At 44.4% G+C, this 15,263-nt stretch overlaps 1 protein-coding gene and 79 non-coding genes across 80 annotated transcripts in view; 79 read left to right on the forward strand and 1 right to left on the reverse strand.

Annotated features, from left to right (window-relative positions):
* The window catches only part of LOC145229560 (complement receptor type 1-like), a 105,739-nt gene that overhangs the window by 27,929 nt on the left and 62,547 nt on the right, over positions 1–15,263 (reverse strand). The window lies entirely within an intron of this gene.
* Positions 32–103, forward strand: Trnag-ucc (transfer RNA glycine (anticodon UCC)). Its single transcript has one exon. It is a non-coding gene; the product is annotated as a tRNA-Gly (tRNA).
* Trnag-ucc (transfer RNA glycine (anticodon UCC)) lies at positions 179–250 on the forward strand. Its single transcript has one exon. It is a non-coding gene; the product is annotated as a tRNA-Gly (tRNA).
* Trnag-ucc (transfer RNA glycine (anticodon UCC)) lies at positions 326–397 on the forward strand. The gene has a single exon. It is a non-coding gene; the product is annotated as a tRNA-Gly (tRNA).
* Trnag-ucc (transfer RNA glycine (anticodon UCC)) lies at positions 472–543 on the forward strand. The gene has a single exon. It is a non-coding gene; the product is annotated as a tRNA-Gly (tRNA).
* On the forward strand, positions 619–690 carry Trnag-ucc (transfer RNA glycine (anticodon UCC)). Its single transcript has one exon. It is a non-coding gene; the product is annotated as a tRNA-Gly (tRNA).
* Trnag-ucc (transfer RNA glycine (anticodon UCC)) lies at positions 766–837 on the forward strand. The gene has a single exon. It is a non-coding gene; the product is annotated as a tRNA-Gly (tRNA).
* On the forward strand, positions 1,060–1,131 carry Trnag-ucc (transfer RNA glycine (anticodon UCC)). Its single transcript has one exon. It is a non-coding gene; the product is annotated as a tRNA-Gly (tRNA).
* Trnag-ucc (transfer RNA glycine (anticodon UCC)) lies at positions 1,207–1,278 on the forward strand. Its single transcript has one exon. It is a non-coding gene; the product is annotated as a tRNA-Gly (tRNA).
* On the forward strand, positions 1,501–1,572 carry Trnag-ucc (transfer RNA glycine (anticodon UCC)). Its single transcript has one exon. It is a non-coding gene; the product is annotated as a tRNA-Gly (tRNA).
* Positions 1,648–1,719, forward strand: Trnag-ucc (transfer RNA glycine (anticodon UCC)). The gene has a single exon. It is a non-coding gene; the product is annotated as a tRNA-Gly (tRNA).
* Positions 1,795–1,866, forward strand: Trnag-ucc (transfer RNA glycine (anticodon UCC)). The gene has a single exon. It is a non-coding gene; the product is annotated as a tRNA-Gly (tRNA).
* Positions 2,089–2,160, forward strand: Trnag-ucc (transfer RNA glycine (anticodon UCC)). The gene has a single exon. It is a non-coding gene; the product is annotated as a tRNA-Gly (tRNA).
* On the forward strand, positions 2,236–2,307 carry Trnag-ucc (transfer RNA glycine (anticodon UCC)). Its single transcript has one exon. It is a non-coding gene; the product is annotated as a tRNA-Gly (tRNA).
* On the forward strand, positions 2,383–2,454 carry Trnag-ucc (transfer RNA glycine (anticodon UCC)). The gene has a single exon. It is a non-coding gene; the product is annotated as a tRNA-Gly (tRNA).
* Trnag-ucc (transfer RNA glycine (anticodon UCC)) lies at positions 2,530–2,601 on the forward strand. Its single transcript has one exon. It is a non-coding gene; the product is annotated as a tRNA-Gly (tRNA).
* Positions 2,824–2,895, forward strand: Trnag-ucc (transfer RNA glycine (anticodon UCC)). The gene has a single exon. It is a non-coding gene; the product is annotated as a tRNA-Gly (tRNA).
* On the forward strand, positions 2,971–3,042 carry Trnag-ucc (transfer RNA glycine (anticodon UCC)). The gene has a single exon. It is a non-coding gene; the product is annotated as a tRNA-Gly (tRNA).
* Positions 3,118–3,189, forward strand: Trnag-ucc (transfer RNA glycine (anticodon UCC)). The gene has a single exon. It is a non-coding gene; the product is annotated as a tRNA-Gly (tRNA).
* On the forward strand, positions 3,412–3,483 carry Trnag-ucc (transfer RNA glycine (anticodon UCC)). Its single transcript has one exon. It is a non-coding gene; the product is annotated as a tRNA-Gly (tRNA).
* Positions 3,559–3,630, forward strand: Trnag-ucc (transfer RNA glycine (anticodon UCC)). The gene has a single exon. It is a non-coding gene; the product is annotated as a tRNA-Gly (tRNA).
* On the forward strand, positions 3,706–3,777 carry Trnag-ucc (transfer RNA glycine (anticodon UCC)). The gene has a single exon. It is a non-coding gene; the product is annotated as a tRNA-Gly (tRNA).
* Trnag-ucc (transfer RNA glycine (anticodon UCC)) lies at positions 3,853–3,924 on the forward strand. Its single transcript has one exon. It is a non-coding gene; the product is annotated as a tRNA-Gly (tRNA).
* Positions 4,147–4,218, forward strand: Trnag-ucc (transfer RNA glycine (anticodon UCC)). The gene has a single exon. It is a non-coding gene; the product is annotated as a tRNA-Gly (tRNA).
* Positions 4,294–4,365, forward strand: Trnag-ucc (transfer RNA glycine (anticodon UCC)). The gene has a single exon. It is a non-coding gene; the product is annotated as a tRNA-Gly (tRNA).
* On the forward strand, positions 4,441–4,512 carry Trnag-ucc (transfer RNA glycine (anticodon UCC)). Its single transcript has one exon. It is a non-coding gene; the product is annotated as a tRNA-Gly (tRNA).
* Positions 4,735–4,806, forward strand: Trnag-ucc (transfer RNA glycine (anticodon UCC)). Its single transcript has one exon. It is a non-coding gene; the product is annotated as a tRNA-Gly (tRNA).
* Trnag-ucc (transfer RNA glycine (anticodon UCC)) lies at positions 4,882–4,953 on the forward strand. Its single transcript has one exon. It is a non-coding gene; the product is annotated as a tRNA-Gly (tRNA).
* Trnag-ucc (transfer RNA glycine (anticodon UCC)) lies at positions 5,029–5,100 on the forward strand. Its single transcript has one exon. It is a non-coding gene; the product is annotated as a tRNA-Gly (tRNA).
* Positions 5,176–5,247, forward strand: Trnag-ucc (transfer RNA glycine (anticodon UCC)). Its single transcript has one exon. It is a non-coding gene; the product is annotated as a tRNA-Gly (tRNA).
* On the forward strand, positions 5,470–5,541 carry Trnag-ucc (transfer RNA glycine (anticodon UCC)). The gene has a single exon. It is a non-coding gene; the product is annotated as a tRNA-Gly (tRNA).
* Trnag-ucc (transfer RNA glycine (anticodon UCC)) lies at positions 5,617–5,688 on the forward strand. Its single transcript has one exon. It is a non-coding gene; the product is annotated as a tRNA-Gly (tRNA).
* Trnag-ucc (transfer RNA glycine (anticodon UCC)) lies at positions 5,764–5,835 on the forward strand. Its single transcript has one exon. It is a non-coding gene; the product is annotated as a tRNA-Gly (tRNA).
* On the forward strand, positions 5,911–5,982 carry Trnag-ucc (transfer RNA glycine (anticodon UCC)). The gene has a single exon. It is a non-coding gene; the product is annotated as a tRNA-Gly (tRNA).
* On the forward strand, positions 6,058–6,129 carry Trnag-ucc (transfer RNA glycine (anticodon UCC)). Its single transcript has one exon. It is a non-coding gene; the product is annotated as a tRNA-Gly (tRNA).
* On the forward strand, positions 6,205–6,276 carry Trnag-ucc (transfer RNA glycine (anticodon UCC)). Its single transcript has one exon. It is a non-coding gene; the product is annotated as a tRNA-Gly (tRNA).
* Positions 6,352–6,423, forward strand: Trnag-ucc (transfer RNA glycine (anticodon UCC)). Its single transcript has one exon. It is a non-coding gene; the product is annotated as a tRNA-Gly (tRNA).
* Positions 6,499–6,570, forward strand: Trnag-ucc (transfer RNA glycine (anticodon UCC)). Its single transcript has one exon. It is a non-coding gene; the product is annotated as a tRNA-Gly (tRNA).
* Positions 6,646–6,717, forward strand: Trnag-ucc (transfer RNA glycine (anticodon UCC)). The gene has a single exon. It is a non-coding gene; the product is annotated as a tRNA-Gly (tRNA).
* Positions 6,793–6,864, forward strand: Trnag-ucc (transfer RNA glycine (anticodon UCC)). Its single transcript has one exon. It is a non-coding gene; the product is annotated as a tRNA-Gly (tRNA).
* Positions 6,940–7,011, forward strand: Trnag-ucc (transfer RNA glycine (anticodon UCC)). The gene has a single exon. It is a non-coding gene; the product is annotated as a tRNA-Gly (tRNA).
* Positions 7,087–7,158, forward strand: Trnag-ucc (transfer RNA glycine (anticodon UCC)). Its single transcript has one exon. It is a non-coding gene; the product is annotated as a tRNA-Gly (tRNA).
* On the forward strand, positions 7,234–7,305 carry Trnag-ucc (transfer RNA glycine (anticodon UCC)). The gene has a single exon. It is a non-coding gene; the product is annotated as a tRNA-Gly (tRNA).
* Positions 7,381–7,452, forward strand: Trnag-ucc (transfer RNA glycine (anticodon UCC)). Its single transcript has one exon. It is a non-coding gene; the product is annotated as a tRNA-Gly (tRNA).
* On the forward strand, positions 7,675–7,746 carry Trnag-ucc (transfer RNA glycine (anticodon UCC)). The gene has a single exon. It is a non-coding gene; the product is annotated as a tRNA-Gly (tRNA).
* Positions 8,312–8,383, forward strand: Trnag-ucc (transfer RNA glycine (anticodon UCC)). The gene has a single exon. It is a non-coding gene; the product is annotated as a tRNA-Gly (tRNA).
* Trnag-ucc (transfer RNA glycine (anticodon UCC)) lies at positions 8,459–8,530 on the forward strand. The gene has a single exon. It is a non-coding gene; the product is annotated as a tRNA-Gly (tRNA).
* On the forward strand, positions 8,606–8,677 carry Trnag-ucc (transfer RNA glycine (anticodon UCC)). Its single transcript has one exon. It is a non-coding gene; the product is annotated as a tRNA-Gly (tRNA).
* Trnag-ucc (transfer RNA glycine (anticodon UCC)) lies at positions 8,753–8,824 on the forward strand. The gene has a single exon. It is a non-coding gene; the product is annotated as a tRNA-Gly (tRNA).
* On the forward strand, positions 8,900–8,971 carry Trnag-ucc (transfer RNA glycine (anticodon UCC)). Its single transcript has one exon. It is a non-coding gene; the product is annotated as a tRNA-Gly (tRNA).
* On the forward strand, positions 9,047–9,118 carry Trnag-ucc (transfer RNA glycine (anticodon UCC)). The gene has a single exon. It is a non-coding gene; the product is annotated as a tRNA-Gly (tRNA).
* Positions 9,194–9,265, forward strand: Trnag-ucc (transfer RNA glycine (anticodon UCC)). Its single transcript has one exon. It is a non-coding gene; the product is annotated as a tRNA-Gly (tRNA).
* On the forward strand, positions 9,341–9,412 carry Trnag-ucc (transfer RNA glycine (anticodon UCC)). Its single transcript has one exon. It is a non-coding gene; the product is annotated as a tRNA-Gly (tRNA).
* On the forward strand, positions 9,488–9,559 carry Trnag-ucc (transfer RNA glycine (anticodon UCC)). The gene has a single exon. It is a non-coding gene; the product is annotated as a tRNA-Gly (tRNA).
* Positions 9,635–9,706, forward strand: Trnag-ucc (transfer RNA glycine (anticodon UCC)). The gene has a single exon. It is a non-coding gene; the product is annotated as a tRNA-Gly (tRNA).
* Positions 9,782–9,853, forward strand: Trnag-ucc (transfer RNA glycine (anticodon UCC)). The gene has a single exon. It is a non-coding gene; the product is annotated as a tRNA-Gly (tRNA).
* On the forward strand, positions 10,076–10,147 carry Trnag-ucc (transfer RNA glycine (anticodon UCC)). The gene has a single exon. It is a non-coding gene; the product is annotated as a tRNA-Gly (tRNA).
* On the forward strand, positions 10,223–10,294 carry Trnag-ucc (transfer RNA glycine (anticodon UCC)). The gene has a single exon. It is a non-coding gene; the product is annotated as a tRNA-Gly (tRNA).
* Positions 10,370–10,441, forward strand: Trnag-ucc (transfer RNA glycine (anticodon UCC)). Its single transcript has one exon. It is a non-coding gene; the product is annotated as a tRNA-Gly (tRNA).
* Trnag-ucc (transfer RNA glycine (anticodon UCC)) lies at positions 10,811–10,882 on the forward strand. The gene has a single exon. It is a non-coding gene; the product is annotated as a tRNA-Gly (tRNA).
* On the forward strand, positions 10,958–11,029 carry Trnag-ucc (transfer RNA glycine (anticodon UCC)). Its single transcript has one exon. It is a non-coding gene; the product is annotated as a tRNA-Gly (tRNA).
* On the forward strand, positions 11,105–11,176 carry Trnag-ucc (transfer RNA glycine (anticodon UCC)). Its single transcript has one exon. It is a non-coding gene; the product is annotated as a tRNA-Gly (tRNA).
* On the forward strand, positions 11,252–11,323 carry Trnag-ucc (transfer RNA glycine (anticodon UCC)). The gene has a single exon. It is a non-coding gene; the product is annotated as a tRNA-Gly (tRNA).
* Positions 11,399–11,470, forward strand: Trnag-ucc (transfer RNA glycine (anticodon UCC)). The gene has a single exon. It is a non-coding gene; the product is annotated as a tRNA-Gly (tRNA).
* Positions 11,546–11,617, forward strand: Trnag-ucc (transfer RNA glycine (anticodon UCC)). Its single transcript has one exon. It is a non-coding gene; the product is annotated as a tRNA-Gly (tRNA).
* On the forward strand, positions 11,693–11,764 carry Trnag-ucc (transfer RNA glycine (anticodon UCC)). The gene has a single exon. It is a non-coding gene; the product is annotated as a tRNA-Gly (tRNA).
* Trnag-ucc (transfer RNA glycine (anticodon UCC)) lies at positions 11,840–11,911 on the forward strand. The gene has a single exon. It is a non-coding gene; the product is annotated as a tRNA-Gly (tRNA).
* Positions 12,232–12,303, forward strand: Trnag-ucc (transfer RNA glycine (anticodon UCC)). Its single transcript has one exon. It is a non-coding gene; the product is annotated as a tRNA-Gly (tRNA).
* Trnag-ucc (transfer RNA glycine (anticodon UCC)) lies at positions 12,673–12,744 on the forward strand. The gene has a single exon. It is a non-coding gene; the product is annotated as a tRNA-Gly (tRNA).
* Trnag-ucc (transfer RNA glycine (anticodon UCC)) lies at positions 13,114–13,185 on the forward strand. Its single transcript has one exon. It is a non-coding gene; the product is annotated as a tRNA-Gly (tRNA).
* Trnag-ucc (transfer RNA glycine (anticodon UCC)) lies at positions 13,261–13,332 on the forward strand. Its single transcript has one exon. It is a non-coding gene; the product is annotated as a tRNA-Gly (tRNA).
* On the forward strand, positions 13,702–13,773 carry Trnag-ucc (transfer RNA glycine (anticodon UCC)). The gene has a single exon. It is a non-coding gene; the product is annotated as a tRNA-Gly (tRNA).
* On the forward strand, positions 13,849–13,920 carry Trnag-ucc (transfer RNA glycine (anticodon UCC)). Its single transcript has one exon. It is a non-coding gene; the product is annotated as a tRNA-Gly (tRNA).
* On the forward strand, positions 13,996–14,067 carry Trnag-ucc (transfer RNA glycine (anticodon UCC)). The gene has a single exon. It is a non-coding gene; the product is annotated as a tRNA-Gly (tRNA).
* Positions 14,143–14,214, forward strand: Trnag-ucc (transfer RNA glycine (anticodon UCC)). Its single transcript has one exon. It is a non-coding gene; the product is annotated as a tRNA-Gly (tRNA).
* On the forward strand, positions 14,290–14,361 carry Trnag-ucc (transfer RNA glycine (anticodon UCC)). The gene has a single exon. It is a non-coding gene; the product is annotated as a tRNA-Gly (tRNA).
* Positions 14,437–14,508, forward strand: Trnag-ucc (transfer RNA glycine (anticodon UCC)). Its single transcript has one exon. It is a non-coding gene; the product is annotated as a tRNA-Gly (tRNA).
* On the forward strand, positions 14,584–14,655 carry Trnag-ucc (transfer RNA glycine (anticodon UCC)). Its single transcript has one exon. It is a non-coding gene; the product is annotated as a tRNA-Gly (tRNA).
* Positions 14,731–14,802, forward strand: Trnag-ucc (transfer RNA glycine (anticodon UCC)). Its single transcript has one exon. It is a non-coding gene; the product is annotated as a tRNA-Gly (tRNA).
* Trnag-ucc (transfer RNA glycine (anticodon UCC)) lies at positions 15,123–15,194 on the forward strand. Its single transcript has one exon. It is a non-coding gene; the product is annotated as a tRNA-Gly (tRNA).

A 15,263-nucleotide genomic window follows, 5' to 3' on the forward strand; every position in this document is an offset into this window, starting at 1 on the left:
CTACACACGCAAAATTCGGGATTGATACAACGCGTCGATGGTGTAACGGTTAGCATTGGTGCCTTCCAAGCACTAGTTCCGGGTTCGACTCCCGGTCGACGCAATTTTGATTCATTTGCTTTGCTCATTTAGTTGGAAACAAAGAAACTACACACGCAAAATTCGGGATTGATACAACGCGTCGATGGTGTAACGGTTAGCATTGGTGCCTTCCAAGCACTAGTTCCGGGTTCGACTCCCGGTCGACGCAATTTTAATTCATTTGGTTTGTTCATTTAGTTGAAAACAAAGGAACTACACACGCAAAAATTGGGATTGATACAACGCGTCGATGGTGTAACGGTTAGCATTGGTGCCTTCCAAGCACTAGTTCCGGGTTCGACTCCCGGTCGACGCAATTTTAATTCATTTGGTTTGCTCATTTAGTTGGAAACAAAGAAACTACGCACGCAAAATTCGGGTTGATACAACGCGTCGATGGTGTAACGGTTAGCATTGGTGCCTTCCAAGCACTAGTTCCGGGTTCGACTCCCGGTCGACGCAATTTTAATTCATTTGCTTTGCTCATTTAGTTGGAAACAAAGAAACTACACACGCAAAATTCGGGATTGATACAACGCGTCGATGGTGTAACGGTTAGCATTGGTGCCTTCCAAGCACTAGTTCTGGGTTCGACTCCCGGTCGACGCAATTTTAATTCATTTGCTTTGTTCATTTAGTTGGAAACAAAGGAACTACACACGCAAAATTCGGGATTGATACAACGCGTCGATGGTGTAACGGTTAGCATTGGTGCCTTCCAAGCACTAGTTCCGGGTTCGACTCCCGGTCGACGCAATTTTAATTCATTTGCTTTGCTCATTTAGTTGGAAACAAAGAAACTACACACGCAAAATTCGGGATTGATACAACGCGTCGATGGTGTAACGGTTAGCATTGGTGCCTTCCAAGCACTAGTTCCGGGTTCGACTCCCGGTCGACGAAATTTAAATTCATTTGCTTTGCTCATTTAGTTGGAAAGAAATAAACTACGCACGCAAAATTCGGGATTGATACAGCGCGTCGATGGTGTAACGGTTAGCATTGGTGCCTTCCAAGCACTAGTTCCGGGTTCGACTCCCGGTCGACGCAATTTTAATTCATTTGGTTTGTTCATTTAGTTTGAAACCAAGGAACTGCACTTGAAAAAATTGGGATTGATACGACGCGTCGATGGTGTAATGGTTAGCATTGGTGCCTTCCAAGCACTAGTTCCGGGTTCGACTCCCGGTCGACGCAATTTTAATTCATTTGCTTTGCTCATTTAGTTGGAAACAAAGAAACTACACACGCAAAATTCGGGATTGATACAACGCGTCGATGGTGTAACGGTTAGCATTGGTGCCTTCCAAGCACTAGTTCCGGGTTCGACTACCGGTCGACGCAATTTTAATTCATTTGGTTTGTTCATTTAGTTTGAAACCAAGGAACTGCACTTGAAAAAATTGGGATTGATACGACGCGTCGATGGTGTAACGGTTAGCATTGGTGCCTTCCAAGCACTAGTTCCGGGTTCGACTCCCGGTCGACGCAATTTTAATTCATTTGCTTTGCTCATTTAGTTGGAAACAAAGAAACTACACACGCAAAATTCGGGATTGATACAACGCGTCGATGGTGTAACGGTTAGCATTGGTGCCTTCCAAGCACTAGTTCCGGGTTCGACTCCCGGTCGACGCAATTTTAATTCATTTGCTTTGTTCATTTAGTTGGAAACAAAGAAACTACACACGCAAAATTCGGGATTGATACAACGCGTCGATGGTGTAACGGTTAGCATTGGTGCCTTCCAAGCACTAGTTCCGGGTTCGACTCCCGGTCGACGCAATTTTAATTCATTTGTTTTGCTCATTTAGTTGGAAACAAAGAAACTGCACACGCAAAATTCGGGATTAATACAACGAGTCGATGGTGTAACGGTTAGCATTGGTGCCTTCCAAGCACTAGTTCCGGGCTCGACTCCCGGTCGACGCAATTTTAATTCATTTGGTTTGTTCATTTAGTTGGAAACAAAGGAACTACACACGCAAAAATTGGGATTGATACAACGCGTCGATGGTGTAACGGTTAGCATTGGTGCCTTCCAAGCACTAGTTCCGGGTTCGACTCCCGGTCGACGCAATTTTGATTCATTTGGTTTGCTCATTTAGTTGGAAACAAAGAAACAACACACGCAAAATTCGCGATTGATACAACGCGTCGATGGTGTAACGGTTAGCATTGGTGCCTTCCAACCACTAGTTCCGGGTTCGACTCCCGGTCGACGCAATTTTAATTCATTTGGTTTGTTCATTTAGTTGGAAACAAAGGAACTGCACTTGCAAAAATTAGAATTGATACAACGCGTCGATGGTGTAACGGTTAGCATTGGTGCCTTCCAAGCACTAGTTCCGGGTTCGACTCCCGGTCGACGCAATTTTAATTCATTTGCTTTGCTCATTTAGTTGGAAACAAAGGAACTGCACACGCAAAAATTAGAATTGATACAACGCGTCGATGGTGTAACGGTTAGCATTGGTGCCTTCCAAGCACTAGTTCCGGGTTCGACTCCCGGTCGACGCAATTTTAATTCATTTGGTTTGCTCATTTAGTTGGAAACAAAGAAACTACACACGCAAAATTCGGGATTGATACAACGCGTCGATGGTGTAACGGTTAGCATTGGTGCCTTCCAAGCACTAGTTCCGGGTTCGACTACCGGTCGACGCAATTTTAATTCATTTGGTTTGTTCATTTAGTTTGAAACCAAGGAACTGCACTTGAAAAAATTGGGATTGATACGACGCGTCGATGGTGTAACGGTTAGCATTGGTGCCTTCCAAGCACTAGTTCCGGGTTCGACTCCCGGTCGACGCAATTTTAATTCATTTGCTTTGCTCATTTAGTTGGAAACAAAGAAACTACACACGCAAAATTCGGGATTGATACAACGCGTCGATGGTGTAACGGTTAGCATTGGTGCCTTCCAAGCACTAGTTCCGGGTTCGACTCCCGGTCGACGCAATTTTAATTCATTTGCTTTGTTCATTTAGTTGGAAACAAAGAAACTACACACGCAAAATTCGGGATTGATACAACGCGTCGATGGTGTAACGGTTAGCATTGGTGCCTTCCAAGCACTAGTTCCGGGTTCGACTCCCGGTCGACGCAATTTTAATTCATTTGTTTTGCTCATTTAGTTGGAAACAAAGAAACTGCACACGCAAAATTCGGGATTAATACAACGAGTCGATGGTGTAACGGTTAGCATTGGTGCCTTCCAAGCACTAGTTCCGGGCTCGACTCCCGGTCGACGCAATTTTAATTCATTTGGTTTGTTCATTTAGTTGGAAACAAAGGAACTACACACGCAAAAATTGGGATTGATACAACGCGTCGATGGTGTAACGGTTAGCATTGGTGCCTTCCAAGCACTAGTTCCGGGTTCGACTCCCGGTCGACGCAATTTTGATTCATTTGGTTTGCTCATTTAGTTGGAAACAAAGAAACAACACACGCAAAATTCGCGATTGATACAACGCGTCGATGGTGTAACGGTTAGCATTGGTGCCTTCCAACCACTAGTTCCGGGTTCGACTCCCGGTCGACGCAATTTTAATTCATTTGGTTTGTTCATTTAGTTGGAAACAAAGGAACTGCACTTGCAAAAATTAGAATTGATACAACGCGTCGATGGTGTAACGGTTAGCATTGGTGCCTTCCAAGCACTAGTTCCGGGTTCGACTCCCGGTCGACGCAATTTTAATTCATTTGCTTTGCTCATTTAGTTGGAAACAAAGAAACTACACACGCAAAATTCGGGATTGATACAACGCGTCGATGGTGTAACGGTTAGCATTGGTGCCTTCCAAGCACTAGTTCCGGGTTCGACTCCCGGTCGACGCAATTTTAATTCATTTGGTTTGCTCATTTAGTTGGAAACAAAGAAACTACACACGCAAAATTCGGGATTGATACAACGCGTCGATGGTGTAACGGTTAGCATTGGTGCCTTCCAAGCACTAGTTCCGGGTTCGACTCCAGGTCGACGCAATTTTAATTCATTTGCTTTGCTCATTTAGTTGGAAACAAAGAAACTGCACACGCAAAATTCGGGATTGATACAACGCGTCGATGGTGTAACGGTTAGCATTGGTGCCTTCCAAGCACTAGTTCCGGGTTCGACTCCCGGTCGACGCAATTTTAATTCATTTGCTTTGCTCATTTAGTTGGAAACAAAGAAACTACACACGCAAAATTCGGGATTGATACAACGCGTCGATGGTGTAACGGTTAGCATTGGTGCCTTCCAAGCACTAGTTCCGGGTTCGACTCCCGGTCGACGCAATTTTAATTCATTTGCTTTGTTCATTTAGTTGGAAACAAAGAAACTACACACGCAAAATTCGGGATTGATACAACGCGTCGATGGTGTAACGGTTAGCATTGGTGCCTTCCAAGCACTAGTTCCGGGTTCGACTCCCGGTCGACGCAATTTTAATTCATTTGTTTTGCTCATTTAGTTGGAAACAAAGAAACTGCACACGCAAAATTCGGGATTAATACAACGAGTCGATGGTGTAACGGTTAGCATTGGTGCCTTCCAAGCACTAGTTCCGGGTTCGACTCCCGGTCGACGCAATTTTAATTCATTTGGTTTGCTCATTTAGTTTGAAACCAAGGAACTGCACTTGAAAAAATTGGGATTGATACGACGCGTCGATGGTGTAACGGTTAGCATTGGTGCCTTCCAAGCACTAGTTCCGGGTTCTACTCCCGGTCGACGCAATTTTAATTCATTTGCTTTGCTCATTTAGTTGGAAACAAAGAAACTACACACGCAAAATTCGGGATTGATACAACGCGTCGATGGTGTAACGGTTAGCATTGGTGCCTTCCAAGCACTAGTTCCGGGTTCGACTCCCGGTCGACGCAATTTTAATTCATTTGCTTTGCTCATTTAGTTGGAAACAAAGAAACTACACACGCAAAATTCGGGATTGATACAACGCGTCGATGGTGTAACGGTTAGCATTGGTGCCTTCCAAGCACTAGTTCCGGGTTCGACTCCCGGTCGACGCAATTTTAATTCATTTGCTTTGTTCATTTAGTTGGAAACAAAGAAACTACACACGCAAAATTCGGGATTGATACAACGCGTCGATGGTGTAACGGTTAGCATTGGTGCCTTCCAAGCACTAGTTCCGGGTTCGACTCCCGGTCGACGCAATTTTAATTCATTTGTTTTGCTCATTTAGTTGGAAACAAAGAAACTGCACACGCAAAATTCGGGATTAATACGACGAGTCGATGGTGTAACGGTTAGCATTGGTGCCTTCCAAGCACTAGTTCCGGGTTCGACTCCCGGTCGACGCAATTTTAATTCATTTGGTTTGCTCATTTAGTTTGAAACCAAGGAACTGCACTTGAAAAAATTGGGATTGATACGACGCGTCGATGGTGTAACGGTTAGCATTGGTGCCTTCCAAGCACTAGTTCCGGGTTCTACTCCCGGTCGACGCAATTTTAATTCATTTGCTTTGCTCATTTAGTTGGAAACAAAGAAACTACACACGCAAAATTCGGGATTGATACAACGCGTCGATGGTGTAACGGTTAGCATTGGTGCCTTCCAAGCACTAGTTCCGGGTTCGACTCCCGGTCGACGCAATTTTAATTCATTTGCTTTGTTCATTTAGTTTCAAACCAAGGAACTGCACTTGAAAAAATTGGGATTGATACGACGCGTCGATGGTGTAACGGTTAGCATTGGTGCCTTCCAAGCACTAGTTCCGGGTTCGACTCCCGGTCGACGCAATTTTAATTCATTTGCTTTGCTCATTTAGTTGGAAACAAAGAAACTACACACGCAAAATTCGGGATTGATACAACGCGTCGATGGTGTAACGGTTAGCATTGGTGCCTTCCAAGCACTAGTTCCGGGTTCGACTCCCGGTCGACGCAATTTTAATTCATTTGCTTTGTTCATTTAGTTGGAAACAAAGAAACTACACACGCAAAATTCGGGATTGATACAACGCGTCGATGGTGTAACGGTTAGCATTGGTGCCTTCCAAGCACTAGTTCCGGGTTCGACTCCCGGTCGACGCAATTTTAATTCATTTGTTTTGCTCATTTAGTTGGAAACAAAGGAACTACACACGCAAAATTCGCGATTGATACAACGCGTCGATGGTGTAACGGTTAGCATTGGTGCCTTCCAAGCACTAGTTCCGGGTTCGACTCCCGGTCGACGCAATTTTAATTCATTTGGTTTGCTCATTTAGTTGGAAACAAAGAAACAACACACGCAAAATTCGCGATTGACACAACGCGTCGATGGTGTAACGGTTAGCATTGGTGCCTTCCAAGCACTAGTTCCGGGTTCGATTCCCGGTCGACGCAATTTTAATTCATTTGGTTTGTTCATTTAGTTGGAAACAAAGGAACTGCACTTGCAAAAATTAGAATTGATACAACGCGTCGATGGTGTAACGGTTAGCATTGGTGCCTTCCAAGCACTAGTTCCGGGTTCGACTCCCGGTCGACGCAATTTTAATTCATTTGCTTTGCTCATTTAGTTGGAAACAAAGAAACTACACACGCAAAATTCGGGATTGATACGACGCGTCGATGGTGTAACGGTTAGCATTGGTGCCTTCCAAGCACTAGTTCCGGGTTCGACTCCCGGTCGACGCAATTTTAATTCATTTGGTTTGCTCATTTAGTTGGAAACAAAGGAACTACACACGCAAAATTCGGGATAGATACAACGCGTCGATGGTGTAACGGTTAGCATTGGTGCCTTCCAAGCACTAGTTCCGGGTTCGACTCCCGGTCGACGCAATTTTAATTCATTTGGTTTGTTCATTTAGTTGGAAACAAAGAAACTACACACGCAAAATTCGGGATTGATACAACGCGTCGATGGTGTAACGGTTAGCATTGGTGCCTTCCAAGCACTAGTTCCGGGTTCGACTCCCGGTCGACGCAATTTTAATTCATTTGCTTTGCTCATTTAGTTGGAAACAAAGAAACTACACACGCAAAATTCGGGATTGATACAACGCGTCGATGGTGTAACGGTTAGCATTGGTGCCTTCCAAGCACTAGTTCCGGGTTCGACTCCCGGTCGACGCAATTTTAATTCATTTGCTTTGTTCATTTAGTTGGAAACAAAGGAACTACACACGCAAAAATTGGGATTGATACAACGCGTCGATGGTGTAACGGTTAGCATTGGTGCCTTCCAAGCACTAGTTCCGGGTTCGACTCCCGGTCGACGCAATTTTAATTCATTTGGTTTGCTCATTTAGTTGGAAACAAAGAAACTACGCACGCAAAATTCGGGATTGATACAACGCGTCGATGGTGTAACGGTTAGCATTGGTGCCTTCCAAGCACTAGTTCCGGGTTCGACTCCCGGTCGACGCAATTTTAATTCATTTGGTTTGCTCATTTAGTTGGAAACAAAGAAACTACACTCGCAAAATTCGGGATTGATACAACGCGTCGATGGTGTAACAGTTAGCATTGGTGCCTTCCAAGCACTAGTTCCGGGTTCGACTCCCCGTCGACGCAATTTTGATTCATTTGGTTTGTTGATTTGGTTGGAAACAGAGGAACTGCACTTGCAAAAATTGGGATTGATACAACGCGTCGATGGTGTAACGGTTAGCATTGGTGCCTTCCAAGCACTAGTTCCGGGTTCGACTCCCGGTCGACGCAATTTTAATTCATTTGGTTTGCTCATTTAGTTGGAAACAAAGAAACTACACACGCAAAATTCGGGATTGATACAACGCGTCGATGGTGTAACGGTTAGCATTGGTGATTCATTTGGTTTGTTCATTTAGTTGGAAACAAAGAAACTACACACGCAAAATTCGGGATTGATACAACGCGTCGATGTGTAACGGTTAGCATTGGTGCCTTCCAAGCACTAGTTCCGGGTTCGACTCCCGGTCGACGCAATTTTAATTCATTTGGTTTGCTCATTTAGTTGGAAACAAAGAAACTACACACGCAAAATTCGGGATTGATACAACGCGTCGATGGTGTAACGGTTAGCATTGGTGATTCATTTGGTTTGTTCATTTAGTTGGAAACAAAGAAACTACACACGCAAAATTCGGGATTGATACAACGCGTCGATGTGTAACGGTTAGCATTGGTGCCTTCCAAGCACTAGTTCCGGGTTCGACTCCCGGTCGACGCAATTTTAATTCATTTGCTTTGTTCATTTAGTTGGAAAGAAAGGAACTACACACGCAAAAATTGGGATTGATACAACGCGTCGATGGTGTAACGGTTAGCATTGGTGCCTTCCAAGCACTAGTTCCGGGTTCGACTCCCGGTCGACGCAATTTTGATTCATTTGGTTTGCTCATTTAGTTGGAAACAAAGAAACTACACACGCAAAATTCGGGATTGATTCAACGCGTCGATGGTGTAACGGTTAGCATTGGTGCCTTCCAAGCACTAGTTCCGGGTTCGACTCCCGGTCGACGCAATTTTAATTCATTTGGTTTGCTCATTTAGTTGGAAACAAAGAAACTACACACGCAAAATTCGGGATTGATACAACGCGTCGATGGTGTAACGGTTAGCATTGGTGCCTTCCAAGCACTAGTTCCGGGTTCGACTCCCGGTCGACGCAATTTTAATTCATTCGCTTTGCTCATTTAGTTGGAAACAAAGAAACTACACACGCAAAATTCGGGATTGATACAACGCGTCGATGGTGTAACGGTTAGCATTGGTGCCTTCCAAGCACTAGTTCCGGGTTCGACTCCCGGTCGACGCAATTTTAATTCATTTGCTTTGTTCATTTAGTTTGAAACCAAGGAACTGCACTTGAAAAAATTGGGATTGATACGACGCGTCGATGGTGAAACGGTTAGCATTGGTGCCTTCCAAGCACTAGTTCCGGGTTCGACTCCCGGTCGACGCAATTTTAATTCATTTGCTTTGCTCATTTAGTTGGAAACAAAGAAACTACACACGCAAAATTCGGGATTGATACAACGCGTCGATGGTGTAACGGTTAGCATTGGTGCCTTCCAAGCACTAGTTCCGGGTTCGACTCCCGGTCGACGCAATTTTAATTCATTTGCTTTGTTCATTTAGTTTGAAACCAAGGAACTGCACTTGAAAAAATTGGGATTGATACGACGCGTCGATGGTGAAACGGTTAGCATTGGTGCCTTCCAAGCACTAGTTCCGGGTTCGACTCCCGGTCGACGCAATTTTAATTCATTTGCTTTGCTCATTTAGTTGGAAACAAAGAAACTACACACGCAAAATTCGGGATTGATACAACGCGTCGATGGTGTAACGGTTAGCATTGGTGCCTTCCAAGCACTAGTTCCGGGTTCGACTCCCGGTCGACGCAATTTTAATTCATTTGGTTTGTTCATTTAGTTTGAAACCAAGGAACTGCACTTGAAAAAATTGGGATTGATACGACGCGTCGATGGTGTAACGGTTAGCATTGGTGCCTTCCAAGCACTAGTTCCGGGTTCTACTCCCGGTCGACGCAATTTTAATTCATTTGCTTTGCTCATTTAGTTGGAAACAAAGAAACTACACACGCAAAATTCGGGATTGATACAACGCGTCGATGGTGTAACGGTTAGCATTGGTGCCTTCCAAGCACTAGTTCCGGGTTCGACTCCCGGTCGACGCAATTTTAATTCATTTGCTTTGTTCATTTAGTTTGAAACCAAGGAACTGCACTTGAAAAAATTGGGATTGATACGACGCGTCGATGGTGTAACGGTTAGCATTGGTGCCTTCCAAGCACTAGTTCCGGGTTCGACTCCCGGTCGACGCAATTTTAATTCATTTGCTTTGCTCATTTAGTTGGAAACAAAGAAACTACACACGCAAAATTCGGGATTGATACAACGCGTCGATGGTGTAACGGTTAGCATTGGTGTCTTCCAAGCACTAGTTCCGGGTTCGACTCCCGGTCGACGAAATTTAAATTCATTTGCTTTGCTCATTTAGTTGGAAAGAAATAAACCACGCACGCAAAATTCGGGATTGATACAGCGCGTCGATGGTGTAACGGTTAGCATTGGTGCCTTCCAAGCACTAGTTCCGGGTTCGACTCCCGGTCGACGCAATTTTAATTCATTTGGTTTGTTCATTTAGTTTGAAACCAAGGAACTGCACTTGAAAAAATTGGGATTGATACGACGCGTCGATGGTGTAACGGTTAGCATTGGTGCCTTCCAAGCACTAGTTCCGGGTTCGACTCCCGGTCGACGCAATTTTAATTCATTTACTTTGTTCATATGGTTGGAAACAAAGAAACTACACACGCAAAATTCGGGATTGATACAACGCGTCGATGGTGTAACGGTTAGCATTGGTGCCTTCCAAGCACTAGTTCCGGGTTCGACTCCCGGTCGACGCAATTTTAATTCATTTGCTTTGTTCATTTAGTTGGAAACAAAGAAACTACACACGCAAAATTCGGGATTAATACAACGAGTCGATGGTGTAACGGTTAGCATTGGTGCCTTCCAAGCACTAGTTCCGGGTTCGACTCCCGGTCGACGCAATTTTAATTCTTATGGCTTGTTCATTTAGTTGGAAACAAAGAAACTACACACGCAAAATTCGGGATTGATTCAACGCGTCGATGGTGTAACGGTTAGCATTGGTGCCTTCCAAGCACTAGTTGCGGGCTCGACTCCCGGTCGACGCAATTTTAATTCATTTGCTTTGTTCATTTAGTTGGAAACAAAGGAACTACACACGCAAAAATTGGGATTGATACATCGCGTCGATGGTGTAACGGTTAGCATTGGTGCCTTCCAAGCACTAGTTCCGGGTTCGACTCCCGGTCGACGCAATTTAAATTCATTTGGTTTGTTCATTTAGTTGGAAACAAAGGAACTACACACGCAAAATTCGCGATTGATACAACGCGTCGATGGTGTAACGGTTAGCATTGGTGCCTTCCAAGCACTAGTTCCGGGTTCGACTCCCGGTCGACGCAATTTTAATTCATTTGGTTTGCTCATTTAGTTGGAAACAAAGAAACAACACACGCAAAATTCGCGATTGATACAACGCGTCGATGGTGTAACGGTTAGCATTGGTGCCTTCCAAGCACTAGTTCCGGGTTCGATTCCCGGTCGACGCAATTTTAATTCATTTGGTTTGTTCATTTAGTTGGAAACAAAGGAACTGCACTTGCAAAAATTAGAATTGATACAACGCGTCGATGGTGTAACGGTTAGCATTGGTGCCTTCCAAGCACTAGTTCCGGGTTCGACTCCCGGTCGACGCAATTTTAATTCATTTGCTTTGCTCATTTAGTTGGAAACAAAGAAACTACACACGCAAAATTCGGGATTGATACAACGCGTCGATGGTGTAACGGTTAGCATTGGTGCCTTCCAAGCACTAGTTCCGGGTTCGACTCCCGGTCGACGCAATTTTAATTCATTTGCTTTGTTCATTTAGTTGGAAACAAAGAAACTACACACGCAAAATTCGGGATTGATACAACGCGTCGATGGTGTAACGGTTAGCATTGGTGCCTTCCAAGCACTAGTTCCGGGTTCGACTCCCGGTCGACGCAATTTTAATTCATTTGCTTTGCTCATTTAGTTGGAAACAAAGAAACAACACACGCAAAATTCGGGATTGATACAACGCGTCGATGGTGTAACGGTTAGCATTGGTGCCTTCCAAGCACTAGTTCCGGGTTCGACTCCCGGTCGACGCAATTTTAATTCATTTGCTTTGCTCATTTAGTTGGAAACAAAGAAACTACACACGCAAAATTCGGGATTGATACAACGCGTCGATGGTGTAACGGTTAGCATTGGTGCCTTCCAAGCACTAGTTCCGGGTTCGACTCCCGGTCGACGCAATTTTGATTCATTTGCTTTGCTCATTTAGTTGGAAACAAAGAAACTACACACGCAAAATTCGGGATTGATACAACGCGTCGATGGTGTAACGGTTAGCATTGGTGATTCATTTGGTTTGTTCATTTAGTTGGAAACAAAGGAACTACACACGCAAAATTCGGGATTGATACAACGCGTCGATGTGTAACGGTTAGCATTGGTGCCTTCCAAGCACTGGTTCCGGGTTCGACTCCCGGTCGACGCAATTTTAATTCATTTGCTTTATTCATTTAGTTGGAAACAAAGGAACTACACACGCAAAAATTGGGATTGATACAACGCGTCGATGGTGTAACGGTTAGCATTGGTGCCTTCCAAGCACTAGTTCCGGGTTCGACTCCCGGTCGACGCAATTTTAATTCATTTGCTTTGCTCATTTAGTTGGAAACAAAGAAACCACACACGCAAAATTCGGGATTGATACAACGCGTCGATGGTGTAACGGTTAGCATTGGTGCCTTCCAAGCACTAGTTCCGGGTTCGACTCCCGGTCGACGAAATTTAAATTCATTTGCTTTGCTCATTTAGTTGGAAAGAAATAAACTACGCACGCAAAATTCGGGATTGATACAGCGCGTCGATGGTGTAACGGTTAGCATTGGTGCCTTCCAAGCACTAGTTCCGGATTCGACTCCCGGTCGACGCAATTTTAATTCATTTGCTTTGTTCATTTAGTTGGAAACAAAGAAACTACACACGCAAAATTCGGGATTGATACAACGCGTCGATGGTGTAACGGTTAGCATTGGTGCCTTCCAAGCACTAGTTCCGGGTTCGACTCCCGGTCGACGCAATTTTAATTCATTTGTTTTGCTCATTTAGTTGGAAACAAAGAAACTGCACACGCAAAATTCGGGATTAATACAACGAGTCGATGGTGTAACGGTTAGCATTGGTGCCTTCCAAGCACTAGTTCCGGGCTCGACTCCCGGTCGACGCAATTTTAATTCATATGGTTTGTTCATTTAGTTGGAAACAAAGAAACTACACACGCAAAATTCGGGATTGATACAACGCGTCGATGGTGTAACGGTTAGCATTGGTGCCTTCCAAGCACTAGTTCCGGGCTCGACTTCCGGTCGACGCAATTTTAATTCATTTGGTTTGTTCATTTAGTTGGAAACAAAGGAACTACACACGCAAAAATTGGGATTGATACAACGCGTCGATGGTGTAACGGTTAGCATTGGTGCCTTCCAAGCACTGGTTCCGGGTTCGACTCCCGGTCGACGCAATTTAAATTCATTTGGTTTGTTCATTTAGTTGGAAACAAAGGAACTACACACGCAAAATTCGGGATTGATACAACGCGTCGATGGTGTAACGGTTAGCATTGGTGCCTTCCAAGCACTAGTTCCGGGTTCGACTCCCGGTCGACGCAATTTTAATTCATTTGCTTTGTTCATTTAGTTGGAAACAAAGAAACTACACACGCAAAATTCGGGATTGATACAACGAGTCGATGGTGTAACGGTTAGCATTGGTGCCTTCCAAGCACTAGTTCCGGGTTCGACTCCCGGTCGACGCAATTTTAATTCTTATGGCTTGTTCATTTAGTTGGAAACAAAGAAACTACACACGCAAAATTCGGGATTGATTCAACGCGTCGATGGTGTAACGGTTAGCATTGGTGCCTTCCAAGCACTAGTTGCGGGCTCGACTCCCGGTCGACGCAATTTTAATTCATTTGCTTTGTTCATTTAGTTGGAAACAAAGGAACTACACACGCAAAAATTGGGATTGATACATCGCGTCGATGGTGTAACGGTTAGCATTGGTGCCTTCCAAGCACTAGTTCCGGGTTCGACTCCCGGTCGACGCAATTTAAATTCATTTGGTTTGTTCATTTAGTTGGAAACAAAGGAACTACACACGCAAAATTCGCGATTGATACAACGCGTCGATGGTGTAACGGTTAGCATTGGTGCCTTCCAAGCACTAGTTCCGGGTTCGACTCCCGGTCGACGCAATTTTAATTCATTTGGTTTGCTCATTTAGTTGGAAACAAAGAAACAACACACGCAAAATTCGCGATTGATACAACGCGTCGATGGTGTAACGGTTAGCATTGGTGCCTTCCAAGCACTAGTTCCGGGTTCGATTCCCGGTCGACGCAATTTTAATTCATTTGGTTTGTTCATTTAGTTGGAAACAAAGGAACTGCACTTGCAAAAATTAGAATTGATACAACGCGTCGATGGTGTAACGGTTAGCATTGGTGCCTTCCAAGCACTAGTTCCGGGTTCGACTCCCGGTCGACGCAATTTTAATTCATTTGCTTTGCTCATTTAGTTGGAAACAAAGAAACTACACACGCAAAATTCGGGATTGATACAACGCGTCGATGGTGTAACGGTTAGCATTGGTGCCTTCCAAGCACTAGTTCCGGGTTCGACTCCCGGTCGACGCAATTTTAATTCATTTGCTTTGTTCATTTAGTTGGAAACAAAGAAACTACACACGCAAAATTCGGGATTGATACAACGCGTCGATGGTGTAACGGTTAGCATTGGTGCCTTCCAAGCACTAGTTCCGGGTTCGACTCCCGGTCGACGCAATTTTAATTCATTTGCTTTGCTCATTTAGTTGGAAACAAAGAAACAACACACGCAAAATTCGGGATTGATACAACGCGTCGATGGTGTAACGGTTAGCATTGGTGCCTTCCAAGCACTAGTTCCGGGTTCGACTCCCGGTCGACGCAATTTTAATTCATTTGCTTTGCTCATTTAGTTGGAAACAAAGAAACTACACACGCAAAATTCGGGATTGATACAACGCGTCGATGGTGTAACGGTTAGCATTGGTGCCTTCCAAGCACTAGTTCCGGGTTCGACTCCCGGTCGACGCAATTTTGATTCATTTGCTTTGCTCATTTAGTTGGAAACAAAGAAACTACACACGCAAAATTCGGGATTGATACAACGCGTCGATGGTGTAACGGTTAGCATTGGTGATTCATTTGGTTTGTTCATTTAGTTGGAAACAAAGAAACTACACACGCAAAATTCGGGATTGATACAACGCGTCGATGTGTAACGGTTAGCATTGGTGCCTTCCAAGCACTGGTTCCGGGTTCGACTCCCGGTCGACGCAATTTTAATTCATTTGCTTTATTCATTTAGTTGGAAACAAAGGAACTACACACGCAAAAATTGGGATTGATACAACGCGTCGATGGTGTAACGGTTAGCATTGGTGCCTTCCAAGCACTAGTTCCGGGTTCGACTCCCGGTCGACGCAATTTTAATTCATTTGCTTTGCTCATTTAGTTGGAAACAAAGAAACCACACACGCAAAATTCGGGATTGA

The sequence above is a fragment of the Phallusia mammillata genome, chromosome 5, assembly GCF_965637545.1.
Source record: "Phallusia mammillata chromosome 5, kaPhaMamm4.hap1.1, whole genome shotgun sequence".
Lineage (NCBI taxonomy): Eukaryota > Metazoa > Chordata > Ascidiacea > Phlebobranchia > Ascidiidae > Phallusia > Phallusia mammillata.